Here is a 10,746-nt window from a genome sequence, read left to right as displayed (position 1 = left end):
TTAAAAAAAAAACAATAAATACATATTCTTTGTAAAATAATGATAAAATACTAAAAGAAAGAAGGAAGAAAAGAAAAAAGTTTATTTTGCATCAAAAGGTGCATGAAGAACGAGGAAGGCATGATTAATAGTCGATGGCTGCAGACCCGCAGATTTGCTGCTGCAGGCGTGAGTCTGCAGTCATGCCCTTCTTGGCGTGACCTTCCAAAGGTCCGCTCACCTGTTCTCCGCTTAGACGTCACAATCTTCCTCCTTCCTAGTGTCATGGTCTGCATCAGCCCCTTCCTTTTTTGTGCCTCCTGGTGTCCTCCATCCCTCTCTAGATTCCCTCTTGTGTCCCTTTGTTCCCCAGCTCCTCTTGTGCTCCACTCCAGGTTCCCCCCTTGTGCTCTCTTAGCACCCTCATGTGTCTTTGTCTGCATCCCTGTTATGTGTCTTATGTTGAAGCCCTTTGGCGCCCTCATGTGTCCTTTTTCTGCATGTCAGTTTAGTGTCTTATGTTATCTTTTCTACCCTTTCCTCCCAAGTCAGCTCCAGCCTCGTTCTCCCCAGCTCAGTGTGTGTGGGTATATGTGCTATGTCCTCCTCCAGCTAGTTTGTGTGAGTCCTTCCCTCGGTCTTTTGGTAATATTTGTTTAGTTTTGTGTTTAGGTATTTGCCCTCCTGTTTCTGTTTTCCCCATTGAGTTGATTAGTGTCACCTGCCTTCCCTCCAGCCCTCACTCCACACACCTGCTTCCTGTTTCCTTAATTTGTCTCCCAGTCTATTTAAGCCCGGTATTGTCTCTGTCTTGTGTCGGTCCATTAATGTATCTGTATGTTTATTCTGACAGTGTTTGCGCATGCTCTTGGTGAGCTTTGTTTCTCCAGCCTTGGAGTTTTTGGACTTTGGCTCAGTGTTTGTTCGTGCTCTTGATGAGCTTTGTTTCTCCAGCGTTGGAGTTCTGGACTTTAGGCTCGCTGCCTGGATTTACTTTTGTTCCTCCTTCAAAAATAAAGGATTTTACTTTTCATCATCTCTGCCTCGTGTCATCCTGGGTAACTGCATATTTGGGTCCTAACATCCTCAGAACGTGACACCTAGATCATCCAGCTGTAACCTGTTTCTGATCGTGTCTTTAGTCCCGCTGTAACACTGATGCATCAGTCTCAGACGTCATGGAGCTCAGGTGTTCGTAGAACCACCTGTGTGTCTTTACCACCCAGCTTCAGCTCTTCTGTGTTTGGGTCTGACACAAGTTAGTAAATGTAAGTCCTCCATCAGGCTTGTGCCTCTTCTAGTGTCATTTTAAAAGATTTTATTTATTTATTTAACCATAACTAGATTACCAGCAACAGAAATGCTATTAAAACACACAATTATGTTAAGCTGGAAAAATTAGAAAACTGTGCAAAATTTAATTTATTTCAGTAATTTAACTAGACTGAGAGACTGTTTAAAGGCTCAGAAACCTTTACAGGTGTTTCTCTTTGCAATTATAAATTTTAGCTGATTGGGGTCTTGTTAAATATTGCACAGTGACAATTTAATAGTCTAGATTAGTGTAATGTTCTGTTTATAGTTCCTCCTGTTAAGTGCCCATTTATTTAAATGATTCAGTTTAATAAAAATAATTGGACATATATTTCATTATGTTCCAGTCATTAGTCATTTATATTTCAGTATTGTAGTAATTTGTAGTAAGTTAAGTATGTTTAATTAAGAGGAGAATCCATTTTTCTTGCTTTCTTTAATGAAAAAAAAAGTATCAAAATTGTTATTTTTCTTGGTAATTAGTTACTTTTATTATCTTGTAACTTAATAAGTAACTGAGTTACTTGTTTTACAAAGTCATTGCTATGGATGCTGGACTCCCGCACCATGAACAAGCCCAGTGCCGCTCCTTTTGTGTTGGTTTCAGGACCTTGGACAGGTCCTCAGTCAGGCTGGCCTCTCCACCTCAGCCTGCTCTCAGTGCCCCAGTTGCAAATCATCAGCTGACGTGAGTTTCCACATCACTGACACAGGTATTGGTTAGATTTAAAACAATCATGTTTTTAGAATTAATCAGCCTACAAATACATTTATAAATAACATTTCTTGAGACAGCTTGTTTGGCGCTCACCCTTGCATTTACAAAAGTCTCACTTGCACTTTTCCATCTAAGCTTCCTTAGAATCAAACGTAGAGCATCATTATAGGCAACCTGCAGCATAGCATACTACGTTTCTTATAGGTAATCCATAGGTGGGTCGTGTACAGCGGTGTACAATGAGCCTTAAACAAAGTTATCTTTACTTTGTCAGAACAGGATCCAAACTTACAAGCAAGTGTATTACCCTGAGCATATAACATACGGCACTGCATATACATGTTATCATCATCTGTCATGTCCTCTGTGATGATATGACCAAGTTATTTGACTTTCTTGGTGACACTAATCACTAATCACAGAGTCTGACAGATAAAACTCTGGAAATTTCATTTGCTTGTCTTCCTTGGCCCGGAAAACCATAACCACACATTTAGCTGCATTATACACAATGTTGTGTTCTACTCCATAGTCAGAGCTGCTGCAGACCAGCGGTGCTCGGACTTAGAACCACTAAGTCATCTACTGATCAGCTCCAGAGTAATTATGATTGGCAGGTTAGGCAGATTCAAGATTTTTCCACGTGCTGTATCAAGAAAACGATTCATCAAATTACAGATATTTAATTTCTTTATATTCCTTATTTCATAGTAAGAGCTAAATTGTATAAATGTGATCAAACTACATAATCTTTGGCCCTGAACAGAAACTAGCTGCAGGCAGGCTTAGTAAGTTGACCTTTCAGACGGGCTAAGTGCCACTGGAGCAAAGCCAGACTCAAACAGCATCCAAACAGATGGCAGAAGCAGCAACAGACGGGTCACGCAAACACGTTCCTTCATTCAGCAGGCGCACAGCCACCGAGACAACCTACGGTGTCGCCACCTGCTTTCACCATATTTACAAAGTCCTCTGCTCATCCCAATAACTCACTGACACCATCCCTCAAGCAGCACTAAGTCAGATCACCCATCACAAGCTCAGGATGTTATATTTTTTGCTTGTGTGTGTGTGTGTGTGTGTGTGTGTGTGTGTGTGTGTGAGTGTGTGTGTGTGTGTGTGTGTGTGTGTGTGTGTGTGTGTGTGTGTGTGTGTGTGTGTGTGTGTGTGTGTGTGTGTGTGTGTGTGTGTGTGTGTGTGTGTGTGTGTGTGTGTGTGCGTGCGCGTGCGTGTGTGTGTGTCCTTCCCCAGTCAGGTCTGGTGTCCTTCTCTGCTCCTCCTCTAATTATTGGTTTCACCTGTGCCAGTTCACCACACACCTGCTCCACATCTCCTCTATCACTCCAGTCCCAGTGCATATAAGCCCTGTCTTGTCTCAATGTCTTGTCGGTCCATTGTTGTTGTCAGCGTGGTTTTTGGTGCTCTGTGTGAGCTTCGTGTCTTGTCCCGAGTTTGTGCTCAAAGTGAGCTTTTGTTCTCCTGATTCAGGGTTTTTGGCTTTTTGGCTCCCTGCTTTTGGATTTATTTTTGTTCATCCTTCAAAATAAAGGATTTTTCTTTATATCATCTCCTGCCTCGTGTCATCCTGGGGTATCTGCATTTTGGGTCCTAACCATCTCCTACTCATCCCGTGACAGAATGGACCGACCAACCCAAGACCCAGCAGAACCTCCAGGTACACCAACGCAGATGTACCGTTACTATGGTGACCCGGACACCTGTTTGAACTTCATTTGGGACTGTGCCCATTTTTTAGACTTGGAATTATCAGAGTTTAACAAAGTCTCGTTTATGGTGCTTTGTTTGGGAGGTAAAGCCATGCGGTGGGTTGCTGACCATTTTAACGTAGAAGAGCTAAAGACTGTATCGTTCTGGGATTTTGCTTCATTGCTGCTCCACGCTTTTGGCCGTGATCCTCCTCCTTCTGCTCCGAGACTTCAGTCCTTTCCTGCCCCGGTCCAAACCATCAGAACCGGTTTCATCTCCTTCTCCCCTGAACCTGTTGGCGCCATCTCAGCACCTCTGATGGGCCAACCCACCACACCTTCGTCTGGTCCTGAACATAGCACCTCCACCTCCTCTCGATTACGGCGTCGCCATCATCGCCAGCAGCCTCCAGTCCAGCCCGTCCACCAGGCTCCAGTCCAGCCCATCCACGAGGCTCCGGTCCAGCCCATCCACGAGGCTCCAGTCCAGCCCGTCCACGAGGTTCCGGTCCAGCCCGTTCACAAGGCTCCGCCCCGATCCAGCCCATCCACGAGGTTCCGCCCCCGGCCCAGCCTGTCCAAGAGGCTCCGCCCAGTCCAGTGCCTTCAGGTCAGAAGTCGACGCCCCCAGGCCAGAAGTTGACGCCTCCAGTCCAAGGGTCGACGTCTCTGCCTCCAGTCCAAGGGTCGACATCTCCGCCTCCAGTCCAAGGTTCGACGTCTCCGCCTCCAGTCCCGAAGTCGACGTCTCCGCCTCCTGCTCCAGGGTCCCCGGTGTTCCTGTCGCCAGTGTCACCAGAGTCCCTGGTGTTCCTGTCGCCAGTGTCTCCAGAGTCCCCGGTGTTCCTGTCGCCAGTGTCTCCAGAGTCCCCGGTGTTCCTGTCGCCAGTGTCTCCAGAGTCCCTGGTGTTCCTGTCGCCAGTGTCTCCAGAGTCCCCGGTGTTCCTGTCGCCAGTGTCTCCAGAGTCCCCGGTGTTCCTGTCGCCAGTGTCTCCAGAGTCCCCAGTGTCTCCGTCTCCAGAGTTCCAGTCACTGTCTCTGTCTCCAGAGTTCCAGTCACTGTCTCTGTCTCCAGAGTTCCAGTCAATGTCACTGTCTCCAGAGTTCCAGTCACTGTCTCTGTCTCCAGAGTTCCAGTCACAGTCCCCGTCTCCAGAGCTCCCAATCTTCCGACCTCCCAGCTCCAGGTTCCTGGTTCCCCGTTGCCGGCCCCCTAGACTTGCATGTTCCCACCTCCTGGTTCCCCGTCGCCGGCCCCCAAGACTTGCATGTTACCGCCTCCTGGTTCCCCGTCGCCGGCCTCTCAGAGTCTCTTGTTTTCCTGGTTCCCTGCCGCCGGCCTCCCTGGGTCTCCTGTTCCCTCCTCGCCCACCCTAGTGGGTTGTTTTTTGTTTTGGTCCCTCCTCTCCCACCCTGTGGTTTCTCGTGTCCTGTTTTTGTCTTGTCTTTTGCTTGTGTTGTGGTTTGTCTGTCTTGTGGGCGTCTGGTATCCGCCCTTAGAGGGGAGGTACTGTCATGTGTCACGTCTGCGTCTTCCCTCATGTGTCTCCTCGTGTTCTCCATCCTCAAGGTTCCCATTTTGGGTCTCATAAGCGCCCTCATGTATCCTTTGTCTGCGTCTCATTTATGTGTCTTCTCTTGTAGCTCCAGCCTTTTTGTCCCCAGCTCCCTCCTGGTTTTCTTCATGTATCTTAGTCTCCCCACCTCAGTTCATATCGGTCTTTTATTTCAGTGTGTGTGTGTGTGTGTGTGTGTGTGTGTGTGTGTGTGTGTGTGTGTGTGTGTGTGTGTGTGTGTCCTTCCCCAGCTCGGTGTGTGTGTGTGTGTGTGTGTGTGTGTGTGTGTGTGTGTGTGTGTGTGTGTGTGTGTGTGTGTGTGTGTGTGTGTGTGTGTGTGTGTGAGTGTGAGAGTGTGTGTGTCCTTCCCCAGTCAGGTCTGGTGTCCTTCTCTGCTCCTCCTCTAATTAATGGTTTCACCTGTGCCAGTTCCCCAAACACCTGCTCCTCGTCTCCTATCACTCCAGTCCCAGTGTATATAAGCCCTGTCTTGTCTCAGGCCCTGTCCACACGTAGCCAGGGATCTGCCAAAACGTAGATATTTTTCTACGTTTTGGCCTTTCATCCACACGAAAATGGAGTTTTTTCACATGAAAACGGATCTTTTTAAAAACTCCGGCCAAAGTGAAGATCTGCGTTTTCTCCGTTTTGGGTGTCTGCGTGTGGACAGACAAAACCGGAGTTTTAAGGTCCGCAACTGTTGGCGCCAAAAAGGTCAAGAGGTCATCTACAAAATGTATTGAGTTAAAGCTGAGTTCTTAGGTTGAAAGTGTTTTCTGGCTAGAGTTCGTGTGCTGTTCCAACATCAGCTCCAAAGGAATTTCCTGTTTTGGTCTCTGCTTGCTTCCAGTAGAATTGCTTAAAGCTTATCTGACTTGCTAAATACTTGATGTGATTCCAAAAGTGTTGCTGTGTCCCAGACAGAAGTCTCCACCCACAGTTTCCACAGAAGAGATGTGAGCTATAAAAAGGGGAACCACTCTTTTGTCGGGGTCTTTCAGCTGTCCTGACATGTGAGAAGACAAATAAAAGACCACGCTGTTCTTGACTGAAAAACTCTCTCCGACCTCTTGACCTTTTTGGCGCCAACACAACGTCATTTTCCGCAACAATTAAATGCTGACATCACGTGTGCGACCTGTGTTTACACTAGCCGACAGCATGGATGCCCTCAGAGCTGCTCTCGCTTTATCAGTTGTCCAAGCGCTTTTTGCTTGTTTGTTTTTTGCAAGCGGAATTACTGCTCCTTGCGGAAGCCCACAGACGAAGGGCGAGGTTAAGAACGGGGGAAGTACTGCCGCCTACAGGTCTAGCATGTCCTTAACAACGTATTTATCTGGGTACGTTCTTTTTAAAATGAGGTGGTGTGGATGCAAGTTTTTGGAGGGGCGGATATTCGTTTTTTTTAAAACCCGGCTACGTGTGGACTAGGCCTCATTGTCTTGTCGGTCCATTGTTGTTGTCAGCGTGATTTTTGGTGCTCTGTGTGAGCTTTGTGTCTTGTCTCCAGTTTGTGCTCTAAGTGAGCTTTTGTTCTCCTGATTCAGGGTTTTTGGATTTTTGGCTCCCTGCTTTTGGATTTATTTTTGTTCATCCTTCAAAATAAAGGATTTTTCTTTATATCAACTCCTGCCTCGTGTCATCCTGGGGTATCTGCATTTTGGGTTCTAACCATCTCCTACTCATCCCGTGACAACTGTAAGGACTATAATGTAAATTAGAATGTTATTGTTGACCAATTCAGCACAGACAGAATTGTGGGGACCCCCTGCAATCTTGTGGGGGACACCAGTTTGGGAACCACTGCACTAGGCTTCTTGTTTCAGTCACATATACACCAACTGAAAATTTATGTATTTTAGTGCAAAGCAAATGAACCAAATATGGATATCTAGAGAATAAAATATGGATGGTAAAAAATAATAGGAAATCAGAATTTAGATTTATAGATTTAACATCCAACTACACTTAAATTCAGTTTACTGGAATGGCATAATTGATCTGGAAGGTATTTTTGTCTTTGTGTTTTTAAACAATAACCAGCAGAAATAAAATAGGTTATACATAGAAATAGGCTATTTTAAAAATGTAAGAAGTAAAATGTTTGCTAACAGATAACTACAGACACCCAAATTTTCTATTTACGTAACAAAGCTTTTGGACTTTGTTACTTGACACCTTTGCGCTTCAACTGACCTACCAGACACTTCTTAGCTGTTCTAGGCCGGCATTCTTTAGAACAGAGATTTGTAGCTTATTGTTAAAAGCCTCCAAGACTCACTCTACCAGTTTGGAAGTAAAAGACTAAAAGTCCTTCGATTGGCACCAGCACCACAGCAGTTTTAACGTTCCACTAATTCTCTCTTCCAATTCTTTTTTGTTGCTCAAAATGTGTTTCTTCTTCTTGAATAATTTGTAACTGCCAAAATTATTTACAGCCTCCCCCAACATGACAACACCAGGAGTGACAGATAAACTGTACTGAAACTGATTGGACCAAAGATGTAGTTTGTGCATTATTTTCAATGTGCCGTTTAAATTTGTGAAAGAAAAAAACGAAGAAATTAAACATATGAAATATGACCTTTCAAGAATTTAATAATTTCCGCCACTATAAACAAAGGGCCATAAACACAAGGGTGTGTAATGTGAAGCAATGACAACAGCGAAACAAAACAATATATACAATCTTGGCATGTCAGCCAGGGTCCTATGATTAATCCAAACAAATACAACATTGAGTTCTATCTGGAAAATTGGACACAACAGCAATTATTTATGTTTCCTCTGTTTTTGAGCACCCTGGAGCCCATTAAACAAAAAAAAAAAGTATGCAACTATAAATGAATATTCCAGGTACAGGCTAGATGCTCTCCTACTGTGCTGAGATGAGCACAACGGAAGGCTCATGTAATAAATAATCTAAAATGATCTCATTTGCTCATACTTCATTCTTTCAAACACAGTTTGCAAGTCTAGGAAAGCATGTAGCATCGAGTTGTTTTTTTTATTTCTCAGACTTTCTTGAATTCTGTTTAAAATCTTCATCGGTATTCCTTCAGGTTTCCAGATGGTTTTTCAAGGTTTGTTTGTTTGACTTCGGCTGCTTTAAATGATGAAATTAATATAAATCTAGACCATCAGTTGCTGAAGCTAAATGATTTTGCTCTGCATGTTGGTCTAGCCTCGCTCCATTGGAATCTCCGCAGCCCCGGTTTCTCTGGTGCCTGACCAAACACAGCGTTCTGTTTGGTGGGCCAATCACAGTGCTTTATAAGTTTAGCGGGCAGGATGTTACTACAACTGAGCAAAACTAAGTTGGTGGCAGCTCGTTTGAAATGGCTTTAGCATCAAATTTGGACTATTTAGAATTTTCTTTGAGTCCAAGAGCAGATAAAGTTACTAAAGTTTATTTAGGAAAATAATGCTTTTTCGTCTTCTTCAACGTGTATGGTGGACTGCCCCATTGAGTGATATCCGTAACGGTGAGTACGTCATGTTGTTTGTTGTCAAATAGCATGCTTTGAAAATCCCTGAAAGTACAATTGCAGCTGTCTGGGAAACGGATCCAGAAGCCAATTTGTCCTACTGCCCAGAAAAACTGAGATGTTGGGGGATGGGTGAGTTTATTAGAGGTAGCAGTAACTCAGTAGGTAGAGTGGGTTGTCCAGTAAATTGGAAGGTTGCAGGTTCGATCCCGGCTCCCGGCAGAAAACTCTGCTGTTGTATCATTGGGCAAGATGAAGCTGGGAAGTTTTCGCCACTGTTGGTGCACTCCAGAGCAGCTGTGACTACATTGTAGCTCATCACCATCAGCGTGTGAATGTATGTATGAATGGATTAATGAAACCCTGTAGTGTAAAGCACTTTGGAGTCCTCTGACTCCAAAATGCGGGTCATTTATCATTCATTGATATATCGGTCGGTTGACATATTGGGCCAATATTCACCTTTTTTTATATCGACATTGGCTGATTTAACTCTTTAGTAAAACTGATTTAAAGCTACAAGGGCAAATTTGGAAAACAAATGAGCCTAAAACATTTTTCCATGCCTCTTAACAACGATGTATCATAGTATAGCTATAAATATATTTTGGAGATTTTTAAAAAACGTAAAATAAACTATCAAAGTGGTTATCTCGCATTTGTCTAAAAACCTCTGCTAATTAACCTGTTTCAGACCAAAAGCATATATTGGACCATCCGGTTGTTGGTCTCGCTGAACCGCCGCACTTCCGAGTCCTCCATTCTTTATGCAATCGTGTATTTAGCAACAGAACACCACTGGTGTGAGAGGATCTCTGCGCAGTAATACCAGAGAAGAAGAAACAGCCAGCTGCTACCACTTCAACTTTAGGACAAACTACCAGTCCCAAAAAGAAAAGCACCATTTGAAGTTGTGGACAACAAACAACGCTTGGACCTCACAGGTGTTTTCCGCTATCTCGTTTCCTCTGGCAATGCGGGTATCTGGTTCCAGCCAAAGCATCTCAGGGAAGATACTCGAGGGAAGGGGTGAGTGTTCCATGAATGTGTTTGCGTTCATAACCTAGCCTGTTCTGTAGATTTGCCATAACAGCTTTAATAAATATAGAGGTAGTTTACATTTCCTGTAAGCATATTTGTTTACATGAAAGGTAAGTTGTGGCTGGAAGTTTGGGGCCCACGATGCTCTGCACAGCCAGCCGATTCATCACACACACACACACACAGTCTTTGTTTTGCTCCTCAAGCTGCCCTCATTATGACACAAGTGTGATGCCTTTTGATGTTTCTTCACCACACTGACAGCTCATATAAAACAAAAAGTTGTGAAACTCAACTCAAGGAATCAAGCCGTCTTGTGTCTCAGTTGTACAACAGCAGAACAGGCGTCAATGAGGCGGTGTAGGAAAAAGAATATCAAAGTATCTTCTTCAGCATACAAAGCATTTTCTATGCATATTTGGATTCTGTAAAGCTTCAGTTTGTAAATGTTTTAAAGTAACTTTGTGGAAGGACAAGTACTAAATAGATTACACGATTCACCCCAAAGACTGAAACATTTCCCAAGCAGCCCCTCGTATCACAGCTTTTATCGCACTGTGACAGACACAATTGTCCCTTAAGAGTAACATATCCATCAATCTGCTGCATTTCCACTTGTCGCCTTTTTGTCTTTTACTCAGTCAACTTTCTCCGGTCCACAAACGCTAACCGTAATCACCCACTTCAAGAATCAAGTTTGACAGCATTTGTTCTATCTCCCCCACATAGACTCCCTCTAATGTTTGCAGGTTTCCAAGTTTGAAAGTAGAGGTGAAGTGCACACACTGGGTCACACAGCCCTCCTCCCCTGGCTTTGAAGCTGTGAAGAGGCTGATGGAGGAGAAGGTTTTAGTGGATCCCTAAATGCATGCTAGCTGGTTTTTTTGAAGGAGCAGAAAGAGCTGTTTCCATGGTAACCATCTCAGGACCAAATCAAGTTCTCA

Source organism: Nothobranchius furzeri, chromosome 3, assembly GCF_043380555.1.
Source record: "Nothobranchius furzeri strain GRZ-AD chromosome 3, NfurGRZ-RIMD1, whole genome shotgun sequence".
Classification (NCBI taxonomy): Eukaryota; Metazoa; Chordata; class Actinopteri; order Cyprinodontiformes; family Nothobranchiidae; genus Nothobranchius; species Nothobranchius furzeri.
The sequence above is the reverse complement of the archived record's forward strand: the minus strand, read 5'-3'. Positions refer to the sequence as shown.